Genomic DNA, 14,240 nt, shown 5'->3' with positions numbered 1-14,240 from the left:
ATGACTGGCAACAAACACCACCTCTCTACTTCCAAAATTTTAATAATAAGCCATTTTTAAAAACCAAAGTGGTTATTGGACCTTTTTTTGAGAATTGGGGGGATATTATATTTGTAAACAAATATGCACATCTTAAAATTGCAATTACTGAATAAAACCTTAGAAGCCGTTTCCATATATTTGCTTTTAAAATGCCAGAGATCAATTACCAAATATTTTAAACAATACATGAGCATCTCAGGGCACAATGATGGTTTCACAAATCACTACCACATAGGAGGACTGGATAAGGGGGAAAAGGATCTACAAAAAAACTGTGACCATTGCCAGAGTCCAGCTGAATACAGACTTATTTCCACAGGATGATTAAAAAAAGGCACCTTGCTGAGAGCCAAATTCATTATAAATGCTTCTTTTATTAGTAAAAATCCCCATAACAACCTTAGTTCTCCCTAAAATAAGCAAGTTGCCAATACGAGGAGGATACTGTATATTATATAAAACCTTGCCAAGCAATTGAGGGACCTTTTGGAGAAAAGTAAAAATATTTTGATGATTACCCTCTAATTTGACATGCGTTAAAATCCAATTTGATATTTAAAACCTAATGGAAAACTAAACTATATATTTTTCCACACTGGCTACACTGAGGACATGATTGCAGATGTTTGTATAGTTTGCATATTTAGTCAAGGTATTTATGACTTATTTTGACTGTAGCCTGCTACTTTCAATATTTTATTCTAAAAGTTTTTTGCATTTTTTTTTTTTTACAATTGTGATTTTGTTTCACCCATTGTATAACCAAAATAATTAGGATACACTAAGTAGAATTTTACATGACAATAAACTTTGCCAGAAAGGAAAGAAATTCTCTTAAATGAGGTTATCTCAATTAAGGGAATTATAATTAAAACTGGTTTGCAAAACAAAACAAAACCTTCACAACCCTTTTCTCTCTAGAGGGCATATACATTGTTTCCTCCCAGATTTAATGACAAAGTTGGTTTACATATGGGTACATGATAGGCCAAAACTGCTTTTCAAGTTAAATGTAAAAACAATTAGAATAAAGTGATAAATTTTAGTTATCAACCTGTTATCCACATTTCAAAAAACGGCATCACAATCATCGATGCTTTCCACGATGCCGACTCTTCCCACAGGAACTCATGCACAACTTCGGGGAATCTAGAAAATGAACAAGAAGATTTTTTAAACGATGGCACTTGTAGTCAATTGAAGAGGCATCCTTATTCTTCATTCACAGAAACTGCTTTCCTTGAGGAAAGAAAATTTGGAAGCGGATCTCTCAAGAAGACATTTTTTTTTTCAAAGAAAAAAATTTCCTCTCTTTTAACACAGTTTCAATCTTTTGAACAAGTACTTGTATTCAAAAAAGAATTGCCTATACCAGCAAAAGGGGAGGCAATGAGGAAAATAATGGTAGGGTTATAACTTAACGTATTGGAACTAGAAATTATGCCAGGGCAGCGCATGACACAGTCCTGCCTTAAAGTGGAGAGTCTCATCAAACTTCTTGCGGTGCATCAGCAACTAAACTCCACAGGATGAAGTCTCAGATAACCTCATAGTGAATTCTTTTCTATAGTTTACTTCAGCAATGTTATGTTCTGTGCTAAAATTAATTTCTGAAATAGGAAGCCAAAACCAACCAAACTAAAATACTGAGACTTAACAAGAAATAAAGAAAGGGACTTTCTCATACTTAGAATTAATATTTACCCAACTCTAATCCAAAGACAGGCATGGGAAGTCCAACTTAATCCAAATAGATTCATCAATCAACCATCTTTAGACGGTTTATCTCCCAGTACAAAAAGGCCCATATAAAAATATTGTTACATTACCCTTAGGTGGTTATTGTATATTTGTTCATTTTTTTTTTAAATATTGCCTTTCCTTCCAGACAAGTTAGTGTCTCACAGGAAGGACTAATGATTCTAGACATGGCAAAATGGGCCTTAATCCAGTACCACCTGATGTGAGCATTCAAAGTGCTCGAAGGAAGTAGTTTGCTTTAACCCCCACTCCAATTCCACACCGCCACAGTAGCACTTTAGGACGCCCTATGCACTTCGAGACGTGAATCATTACAAGCAAGGAGGCCTACTTGGTTCCTCAAAAGACACAAAAGGTACGAAAATAGCTTCTGCAATTGAAGCAAGAACCTCGTCAGCAGCCAGATGAATGTGGGTGGTCAGATAAGATTCCGTTGCTGCAAAGGGCAAATTATTAAGCAAATGCCAGATTTATTTTCTTTTTTAAACTATGTTCTTCTTGCCTCAAATCAACCATTTGCTGGTACTGAAGAATGATGATAAGCTCTACTAGCCTCCAAATTGAAAGGTTCATCAAAGCCAAAGAGGATGATTGATTAAACACTGAAAAAAAAAAGACATATATTCTATAAGATAATTAACTATATCTATATTTTTAAAAAAGCCAAATAACACCTCTTTAAAAAAAAACAAGCTAAAGTGCTTTAAAACAACAACAACAACAACTATACTTTGGCAATACGAGCTAATCTAAAGTAAAGCATGGCATCCCTCAGGAAAAGAAAATTAATAAATCACTGAGCTATTTTGCACTTCAAACAAAATTCACCCATGACATAAATGGGGCAAGATTCTAAAGACATAGCTATTTATAGGGAACGATAACTTGCAGTATTCAGTGACTACCTATGACTGGCAATCCCATAGTCACTGAACTAAGAGGTAAGCAAAGGGAAGGAGAACACACCCCTCAGAAGGCCAGCACGGACACCCACTCCTTCCAACTGAGTTGCAACTATAGACAGGCACCAACCATTCCCAATCCCAGAATTCCTCATTCTTGCCAACAGCTTCCACAGGCAAAACAGAACACAAGAGTATCCCTCAGACAAGTTGTGAGGGCAGTGTTCCCAGTTCCGACTCTGCTTTTCCAGGCTTACTTTCCAGGACCATGGCTACTAGAAATAGGAAACACTTATCTCATGACATGCACATATATCTGGAATTTTAGATTAGAGAAGATCCCTCTTTTCACTCAATAAGAGGATTCAAAATTTCTTTTTGTCACATGACTTACAATTCATGACCTCTTCAATGCTTGGTTTTCCCTTGAAGAAAAAAAAATCAATGGCAAGGATATTACACTTATATTTTACCTTACAGAAACTTCCAGGTAATTAGTGTGATTTTAAAGCAAAGATCTGGGCGATATTAACATGAAAGATATGACACCTACTTTGGTGATTTACAAAAATAATTTTGTTGCAAATTAGAATCAGTAATGGCCTCTACAAGGGAGGCAGTTATTACTATTACCATAAAGACATGAAGATAACCATCACAGAAAATGACTTCTGCATTAATTTTAAGTGAGTTTTTGTGCCTCAGTTTCTTTATCAAAATATAAGAAAAATCTTTCCTCAGGGATGCCTCGGTGGCTCAGTCGGTTAAGCATCTGCCTTCAGCTGAGGTCATGATCCCAGGGTCCTGGGATCAAGTCTTGCATCGGGCTCCTTGCTCAGCGGGGAGCCTGCTTCTCCCTCTGCCTGTCGCTCCCCCTGCTTGTGTGCTCTCTCTCTCTCTCTCAAATAAATAAATAAATAAAAATCTTAAAAAAAAAAAAAATTTCAATAATTTCAAAAAAAAAAAATCTTTCCTCAAATAGCTCTTGAGAATGTAGTGTGACAACTTATGTTTATGTTCCCTAGAAATCAAGAGGTCACACAGTATACTCTTAAACAATGGAATAAAAGAGAAGAGATTTTCATTTCTTTAACTTTACTTTTAGGTTATTAGATTCTTAAGAAATCATCAAGCAATGAAACTTTAATATTTAATAAAACTAACAATTTTATTTCAGGAAATAGTGTTAATGGATCTTGTTAAATATCCCACGTCATTTAAAATTCATTCCTAAATATGGAGTGAAAATTATCTTTCACTTTACTAACAAAGTACAGACTGATCTTTCTGTCACCTACAGGTTTACAGGAGAGTTCCTCAAAAATATTTTCCAATTCCCTCATCTCCAATTTGTAACAAAACACTTGGAAAATTTGAACATTACTGTTTCTGTCCCAGTGGTTTCTCAGCCTTTCTATTCTTAAAAAATCTTGTCATTAGATATTTATTCTTGGATGCTTACAAGGTATTGGCACTAAGCCAAGCAAGGAACACACTAAACCATGATAGTAGATGATTGATAGACAGATGATAGATGATAGATAGATATATAGATATAGATAGATAGGTAGATAGATAGACGATAGATAAATAGATGCTAGATGGATAGATAGATGATAGGTAGGTAGATAGATAGATAATGTTTTTAAAATATCGATTATTGGTAGGATTTTTTATTATTTCAATTCTCTATTCTTCCAAAATATTTTAAGACAAGTTATGGCTTAATGGTTTAATATGACTTTTTGATGAATCTTGCAAAATGTTGAAGTTTCATTGGCAAACTTCTTGTGCAAATGTAAGTACCTTCCATCATTCTTGTTTTTTTTCTGAGGTTAAACAAATGCACACTAGATCATAATTTTAGTAGAAGAGCTGATAAGATAAACCAGTTGCATTTTAGATGAGAGTCGTCACAATTAAAAATAATTATTATTCACATCTACTCTATGAAAAAATGGCAAAAAAGACTGGAAACAAGATATGATCCTTATGTTTCTCATTTAAAAGAAGTGTTTAAATATGACATGTTTAAAAGAATGAACACTGCTCTTCACACACTAGAGAAGAGATACTTATATCTAATAGTAGTAAAAGAAATTCCAAAGTAGTAGGTAAAGATGGGAGAAGGGTACTTAAAGAGAAATGCATGTTCAAGATACACTTCATTAATTCCACCAGTTTTTTTGAAGAGAAGCATCTCTTCCCCACTTTAAAAAAAAAAAAAAAAGGCTCTAAATGGGCCCCTTGTTCTACTTCCCAGTGTCTGGTGCGGCAAGGTAAGAGGTGCCTGGGAGGTGGTAGAGAAGTCAGGCACGCGTGGTGACAATATACAAACACACACACACACACACACACACTTTGATCCGTGTGATGACTATACGCTTAAATCTTTGGAAACAGTTTGTAAATCAAAGTGAAGGTTGGGGCTAGGTTTGAAATGTAAAGAAGAAGAAAAGGGGTTAAAGAGATACAAATAGGAACAGGAAAAGGTAGTAATATTTGGAACATGGGGCAATTACTGGGACAAGACAGAGGCTCTGAAAAGTCAAAAAATGTGTGTGGGAAAAGGGAGTTTCCACAAGAGGAAGTTGGGGCAAACTGAGTCAAATTCACCTCTTTTGTGTTTTTGTTTAGGGTTCTGGTTCTAGAAACTGCTTGTAAAAATGATCCCAGAGCTACCCGTGGTCTCCTGCTGCTTCTCACCAGGTAGTTGGTGCTGGAGCACAGACAAGATACAAAATAAAACATTGTGTAAGTTAATACTACTAAAAACAACCAAAAAAGTAGGCACATGCGATTTAGGGATTATAACTTAAGCTTCCTTAACTAGATTTTTTTTCACTTTTTTATGACACTTTTAGGCATTTATCAATGCCTCCTATGTGCCAGAAAATGGCTAAGTTTACAAAATACAAAAAGGGAGAGGCAAGCTCTCCATTTAAGACTTCAGAGCCTAATAGGGAAACGTTCGTGAACAGTAAGTTCAACAAACTGTTTTAGGTGCTTTGACATAAATATAAACACAGTACAGGGAGACCACAAAAGAGGGAATGGTCAATTCTATCAACAGAATTAGGAAAGGTTTAGCGAGGCAATGGATATTAAGTCTTTAAAGAAAACTATGCTAATATACAAAAGTACGCACGTCTCAATGTTAGGTTGAAAAATAAATACATTTGGGGCACCTGAGTGGCTCAGTCGTTAAGCGTCTGCCTTCGGCTCAGGTCACGATCCCAGGGTCCTGGGATCGAGCCCCATAACGGGCTCCCTGCTCAGCGGGAAGCCTGCTTCTCCCTCTCCTACTCCCCCTGCTTGTGTTCCCTCTCTCGCTGTGTCTCTCTCTGTCAAATAAATAAATAAAATCTTAAAAAAAGAAAAGAAAAAGAAAAAGAAATACATTTGTCTGATGAAATAAAAATATAAGATTCTATCATTCCAGTTTCTCTCTAATTGTACATACTTTTAGCGTGGTGAAATGTTAGTGTTCTAGTTAATACAACCTTATGGTTAGGTAAAGACCACAGAGAAAATGATTTTTGTTTTAACATCTGCTAGTGATTATTTCCCAAAGTACATTAGGCTTCTCCTTGAGTTAATCAGAGTCTCCTGAACATAATTTAATCTTTCTTTGATGATTCAGTATTGAATACTGCTCTCTAGTCCTTACTCTGCATCTGGGCTGTGATCATCTGATATTGGCAGTGCAAACTTCTCCCCACATGTGTTCCTAAGCACATGTCATATTTTCCAAGATCACAGTGGTAACTGAGATTTGTTTTCTTGACCACATATCTGACATCAAATAAGTCATATCTGACTAACTTGTTTTAGGAGCAGATATAAAACTATCCACTTCTATCACCATTACTTTTTGAGTCTACTGTAAATCATACAGGGAGTATTAAGTACTCTGAAACATTTTAGAAATCATTCAATCCATCAGTGAACTAACAGAAGAAAAAGGTGAGAACCAGAGAAATCAAAAGATTTCCTTAAGGACCTAGTAGGTCATTATGATGGGTTTGGGCTATTGTTTAGGTCTTCAAACTTTCAAGTCAATTATTTCCCACTCTCTAGACTACTTCCTCTTACTGAAAGTTTATTTATCTGGCCTTATTGCAGAAACTGAATGAAAGGAATGAAAACTGAAGAATAAATAGCATTGAACTTAGAATGAGCGAAAACGTTTATCATCCACACTATAAAACTAACCGGTCAAAGAAACAGAAAATAACAGTAGCTAAAAACTAATGGTCCCATTGAACTGACTATAGATTTTTACAGAAAATAAAATAAATTCAATGAAAATTTACTTTTTCCAAAATGAGTAAATGGTAGCAAAATTAGTTGTCAAAATAATCAGTTTCTACAAATAGTACATCATTTTCTATCCAAACCAAATATATTTAATTCTCAACCATTTTCCAGCAAAAGCTATTTTCTGTTATCAAGTTTCTTATATTCTTATAATGAAAAAATTTTTAAATTAAGTATTTTAAGTCGAATTATGCGATCATCTTCCCCAATGCAAGGATAGCTTTCACTGACAGCCAATGGAGGTATGCCCCTTGGTTCATAATACCAAAATTTCACCAAGGAGGCCTGTGGAGATATGGTAACCCCATCTCCATAATTATTGTTTCTCTGGCAGAATGGTGTATGCTGCCTTGGTTTTTAAAAAGGGCAGGACCAATTAGATGTTTTGTATAATTAAAAATCTTACTATTTTGGGTACAATTTTAAATGGGACTGTTTTCTTAATTTCTCTTTCTGCCTCTTCATTACTAGTGTATAGAAATGCAACAAATTTCTATATATTGACTTAGTGTGCTACAACTTCAATGAATTCGTTTATCAGATCTAATAGTTTTTTGGTAGAGCCTTTATGGTTTTCTACATATAGTATCATGTCATCTGAAAATAGCAAAAGTTACACTTCTTTCTTAGCAATTTGTATACCTTTTATTTCTTTTTCTTGTCTGATTTCTTGCACCAAAAATAACAAAATACTTAGGAATAAACTTAACCAAGGAGGCGAAAGCCCTATACTCTGAAAATTATAAACTACTGAAAGAAAGTGAAGACAACACAAATAAATGGAAAGATATTCCATGCTCATGGACTGGAAGAACAAATATTGTTAAAATGTCCATATTACTCAAAGTGATCACAGATTTAATGCAATCATTATCAAAATACCAACAGCATTTTTCACAGAACAAGAAAAAAATAATCCTAAAATTTGTATGGAATTAGGGGCACCTGGGTGGCTCAGTCGTTAAGTGTCTGCCTTCAGCTCAGCTCATGATCCCAGGGTCCTGGGATCGAGCCTCGCATTGGGCTCCCTACTCCGTGGGGAGCCTGCTTCTCCCTCTCCCACTCCCGCTACTTGTGTTCCCTCTCTCGCTGTCTCTCTCTCTCTCTGTCAGATAAATAAATAAAATCTTTTAAAAAAATTTTGTATGGAACCACAAAAGATCCCAAATAGCCAAAGCAATCTTGAAAAAGAAGAACAAAACTGGAGGTATCACATTCCCAGATTTCAAGATATACTACAAAGCTACAGTAATCAAAGTATGGTACTGGCAAAAAAATAGATACACAGATCAAGAGAACAGAGAGCTCAGAAATAAACCCATGATTATATGGTCAATTAATCTTTGACAAAGGAGGCAAGAATATGCAATAGACAGAAGACAGTCTCTTCAACAAATGGTGTTGGGAAAACTGGAGAGCAACATGCAAAAGAAAGAAACTGGACTCCTTTCTCATACCATACACAAAAATAAACTCAAAATGGATTAAACACCTAATGTGAGCCCTGAAACCATAAAAATCCTAGAAGAGAACATAGGCAGTAATTTCTCCAATATCAGCCATAGCAACATTTTTCTAGATAAGTCTCCTGAGGCAAGGGAAACAAAAGCAAAAATAAACTACGGGTACTACGTCAAAGTAAAAAGCTTCTGCACAGCAAAGGAACCTATCAGTAAAACTAAGAGACAACCTCCTGAATGGAAGAAGATATTTGCAAATGACACATCTGATAAAGAGTAACTAAAATATAGAAAGAACTTATACAACTCAGCATACAAAAACCCCCAAATAATCCAGTTAAAAAATGGGCAGCAGACATGAACAGACATTTCTCCAAAGAAGACCAACAGATGCCTAATAGACACATAAAAAGATGCTCAATATGATTCATTATCAGGGAAACACAAATAAAAACCACAATGAGATATCACCTCACATCTGTCAGAATGGCTAAAATCAAAAACACAAGAAACAACAAGTGTTGATGAGGATGCAGAGAAAAAGGAACCATCATGCATTCTCGGTGGGAATGCAAACTGGTGCAACCACTGTGGAAAACAGTATGCAGGTTCCTCAAAAAATTAAAAATAGAACTATCATATGAATCCAGTAATTCCCCTACTGGGTATTTACCCAAAGAATATGAAAACACTAATTTGAAAAGATATATGTACCCCTATGTTTATAGCAGCATTATTTACAATAGCCATGATATGGAAGCCACCCAAGTGTCCATCCACAGATGAATGGATAACAAAGATGTGGTATATATATATACAGTGGACTATTACTCAGCCATAAAAAAGAATTAAATCTTGCCATTTGCAACAACATAAATGGATCTAGAGAACATAATGCTAAGTAAAATAAATCAGAGAAAGACAAATACCATATAATTTCACTCATATGTGGAATTTAAGAAACAAAATAAATGAAGAAAGAAAAAAAGAGATAAACCAAAAACCAGACTCTTAACTACAGAGAACAAACTGATGGCTACCAGAGGGGAGGTCGCTGGTGGGATGAGTTAAGTAAATGAAGGGGATTAAGAGTACACTTATCACAATGAGTACTGAGTGATGTATAAAATTGTTGAATCACTATTTTATACACCTGAAACTAATATAATGCTGTATGTTAATTATACTGGAATTAAAATAAAAAAGATCTTTTTTGTTTTCTTGGTTGTGATACATTTTTATTTTTATATTCCAATTCTTATTTTTTTCCCTTCCTTTCAATTCCCACTATTCTATTCTTTAATGTTATTATGGTAGGTAAATAACCACTTCCTGCCAAGCTATTTTAAATATTTACTCTAACTAAATATTTGGAGGATAAAACCAGAGAAGGACTATTTGGCTACTATACTCTAATAAGAAATACAACAACAAAGTCATAATTCCAATATATGGTGTTCTCAAGTTTCACCTTTTACAGTGCTTATGCTTATTCTTTGGTTGCTACAGGTATACATAAGTAAGATAAAGATTCCTTCTCCAATTCTCCTTTCACTCTTGGATGTGCCAAGATTAGCATAAAGGCCAATGTTAACTTCGGATTATGTGAACAAAGAGAATGGAGAAAACAAATCGTAAAATATGCATTATTTTATAAGCATGCATAAAACAGGCTGACCTTGCCTGAAGGAAAATCCATCTCTCACAGTAGACCCTCCCATGTCAATAGAAATAATATCAAAAGTAATGAATGCATAGCTGAACAAATTTCTGCAAATATGTAGCCTGAAAAAAAAATCAAGATTGAGAAATTTGTTATAAGACAAGGGAGAAAAGAAGCTAAGGGGGAAAGATCCATGTAATAAGGTAATTAGTGGAATAAACTCTTGGAAAAGTGGGAAAGAAAAGGAAACTCAAAAGCACAGATTAAGGGATCAGTTTCGGAAGAAAATTGGAAACTTTTCTGTTTTAGACTGGAAGGACAGAAGAAATAATGAAGCAAGAGAACCCTTTAAACAGAGAGAGAGAAAAAAAAAGGAGAAATTCCCTGAAGATGTTTTTAACCTGTTCAGAAAAGTAGAAGGCTGGTCATCTGATGAGGGGTAGGAGAGGGAGCTAGAGTTGGTGAGGGCTTCATGAGTTTAAACATCCATTTGTCCTGAGTTCTTAATGCACTTAACAGTCTTAGGAAGAACACTATTTGTTATTAGACTATTTAAAAAGAGGGTTTTACACCAGAAGATATGCAAAATTTATCTAAGTTGATAAATATATCCAAATAATATGATATTATCATATCTAATAATACAGTAAAAGATTATATTTATCTTTTATTTTTCAATAAAACTCTGAGGCTGATGAACTAAGAATTTATGAACAGTAGATTTAAGACAATTAAAAAAAAATTGTATACTGTTTTTTTTTTTTTTTACTGTTTTTCCAAAACCACAGCTGAAGAGGTCTCTTTTATACTGAGCAGACTAACATGATAATTTAACACAGTTTTACAAAAGCACCTGAAATTGTTGAGACGAGGGAGAAAAGATGTAATGAAAAGAACACTAGAATTTGAGTCAGAAAATCCGTACTCCTGTGCCAGTTCTAATACCTGGCAGCTGTGAAATCTTGGACAATTTATTTAGTGTTTTTTTATCCTTCTTTCTTCATTCAGAAAATAAAAACAAAAATTCCTCCCAACCATGGTTGCTGTAACCAGGATGTCTGTCATAGTAGGTACTTGATAAATTGATTTTTAAAAAGATAATGAGATCAAGGGGGTATTCAGTGAGGAAGAGATTTAGTAATTAAAGATATTGTATCTCATAATTCTATATTACTACCTAAAGCAGAATATTGCAATAGTCATGCCGTGTTTCATTCTATCGACATTTTAAAAAATATTATTGGTGGCCTAGATATTCACTTTTAATGGTATCATTAGTGATTGAGGTGATTTTTTTCAATGTTTTAATCAATAATTTATCAAAGAAAATTGATGATGATTCTACGCCACATTTTCCCCCCAATTCAATGGCTACTAAAATACGCATTGCTATACATTGTGGGCTACTATAGGCAAGGCAAGGTGTCTATTCTAATTTATTTAGCAATTAAAAAGTTGTGTGATTTATAATTTTTAATTGTCCAAAGTGACGACATGTGGAAGAAACTTATCTGTTGTCAGTATCAAGAAGAATTTTATTTTTATTGAAAACTGGTTTTATAGGGGCGCCTGGGTGGCTCAGTCGTTAAGCGTCTGCCTTCGGCTCAGGTCATTGATCCCAGGGCCCTGGGATCGAACCCCACATCGGGCTCCCTGCTCAGCAGGAAGCCTGCTTCTCCCTCCCCCACTCCCCCTGCTTGTGTTCCCTCTCTCGCTGTGTCTCTCTCTCTGTCAAATAAATAAATAAAATCTTAAAAAAAAAAAGAATACTGGTTTTATAGACACTACATTTTAAGCCTATTTAGTGTTCTTCTTTAGGATGGCTGCTAGAAAGCTAAGATCTAAATTTAGGGCCTTCCTCTAGGAAGTACACAGGCCTTCCTGGCATGTATTTTTACAGTAACATCATTTCTAGCTTCAAGTACTATTCCTACTTTTGTTTCCTATTGTCTCGTACTCACACTTACTAATATGTACACACATATATGCACACCTCAATAATGGGATTGATAATAAAAGACATAATAAATGTAGCTGGGAACTGTTTCTAAAATTGAATCTATTTGTATACTTCAATAGTGTTTGGGCAGCACAATTGTGAAAACTAATTGGTTCCAGGAATATAAAAAGTAATGTGGAAACTTCCCAAATATTTGTCTTTTCCCTCTGCTTTCACCTGTATTGATTCCAAGAAAAGAAAGGGTTTCATAAATACAACAGCAAAGGTACATATAACACAACTCAAGAGAAACATTAATTATTTTTCTTTCTCTAAGGAATTGCATATGAATAATATGGAAATAATATGCTCAAATTATATTATCTTTGAGACATGGTCAAATTTCCAGCTACTGTCAAGGCTCAGTGGCAGACATGGTAAATGCATCTGACATATTCTTGGACACAGATAACTTACACTGGCAGATCTACACACAAATCCTGTATGGTGTACTGAGGGGGTTGGATGAATGTTTTTTATTTGTTGAACATCCATAAAGTATAAAATCAGATTTGGACACATGTACTTGAGCAAGTTTAGAATCCATTTGATCAGAAAGTATTTCAAGTCTCAAATCAACCTCTACTTCTAAGCATCAACTGTTCTAAATGTTACTAAAATTTTAAACAATGAATTAAGAGTCTGAAAACCATCTTTAGTGACATTTTGATTAGCCAATTATATGTGATTTAATTTGATCTTTGTTTTCAAATAAATCCAAATGCCAGAGAATGTGTGGGATTCCTAATTTTGGGTTTCAGTCAACATTGACCAATATCCAATATGGACATATTGGCCTAATTTCTACATTCTTCACACCCATATAAATAATTTGAAGAACACAATTTAAACAATGCAGCCAGAAATAATCCACCTTGAAAAACATTATAAGAAATAAAAAATATATATATATATGCTTTTGTTTCAGCTTTAAGAGCAGTTTGCCAAAATCTGCCATCCCACAAATGGTCTTAACTCACTGACTCCCTTTTACTGATGGTGTTATATTGTATATTTGTTATATCTCACTTTCATCCTCTCTGATACATCACTGAAGAGCAAAGAATTTGCTTTAAAAATCTCATTAAAAATTCTTCCTTAGCACAAATTCTTGTCAAAACAAACAAAAGTAGAGAAAAATAAGCAAAAGCAATTAAGCAAATGAAAACACAGAGAAGACTGCAAAATTAAGTATTTTATCATATTGTTTAATTTATCAGGCTTGTGCTGATTTCATTAAGGGCCTTAGACAAAGGGCCAGAACTAATTTTATTGCAGCATCTGCTCTCTGATTTTAACATGGGTGTAAATTATTTGAATAGGCAGATTATAATACTTCTTTGAATTGATAAGTAGCAATCCAATATAGAGAAGAAAATGTTTTAGTATTACCTTGCATATGTACATTACGTTATTTTTCAAAGCTTATCATTTCACCCTCATAATATCCTCCTAATGTAAGAAGAGCCTGAGGAAATTGAGGCTCAGAGAGGCTAAGCCATTGTCACAACAATATTTCATGGATCACACAATCAGCGGGCAGCTCCCTGGCCTCCTGTCCCCCAACACAAGGCTCCTTTTGTGGACCAAATGGAGCCTACAAACCAGTTTTAAAAGAGCATGTGTGGGATTTGCGGGCAGAAGACACAGGTTTAAGATCCCCCTCTCCCGTGGATTGACCTTGAGTGGTTTCCCTTCCTTTATCTAAGCTCTAATTTCCTCATATGTAAAATGGGAATAAAGATGCTGGCCCCACTTTTCTACCCCTCTATTGGTAAGCCGACAATTGAGATGACATACGAAAATCAGCTGTCAATTTTAAATCACCAAATAGTAGATATTGTTGTTGTGGATACTATTGAACAAAGCAGCTTTTTGCTGAAGAAACTAAAACAGAAGACATTCAAAGGCCTGAGCCCTAATACTTCCTACTTCCCTGAGTGCCCTGAGTAAGTTCTACCAACATAGTAACCAGTCAGAAAATGTTTACACAATAGACTAATGGGACTGCTGGATGGTTCATCAAGGTCAGCCCATTTTGAGAGAATAAGGGAGGCAAAAAATTGCAATCCAGGTGAAAAACGGTACAAACT

At 34.8% G+C, this 14,240-nt stretch overlaps 1 protein-coding gene across 7 annotated transcripts in view; it reads right to left on the bottom strand.

The window, feature by feature from the left end:
• The window catches only part of HIVEP2 (HIVEP zinc finger 2), a 196,998-nt gene that overhangs the window by 29,898 nt on the left and 152,860 nt on the right, over nt 1-14,240 (bottom strand). For 4 of the 7 annotated variants that reach the window (XM_078054646.1, XM_036106673.2, XM_078054648.1 and 1 more), the window contains exon 3: nt 1,097-1,191. The exons of the other annotated variants lie outside the window; for them this stretch is intronic. The gene's annotated coding sequence lies outside the window, so the exon portion shown is untranslated. The remainder of the gene's footprint in view (nt 1-1,096; nt 1,192-14,240) is intronic. 7 annotated transcript variants of the gene reach the window in all.

The sequence above is a fragment of the Halichoerus grypus genome, chromosome 9 (assembly GCF_964656455.1).
Source record: "Halichoerus grypus chromosome 9, mHalGry1.hap1.1, whole genome shotgun sequence".
Lineage (NCBI taxonomy): Eukaryota > Metazoa > Chordata > Mammalia > Carnivora > Phocidae > Halichoerus > Halichoerus grypus.
This window is presented reverse-complemented; position numbering and strand designations above follow the sequence as displayed.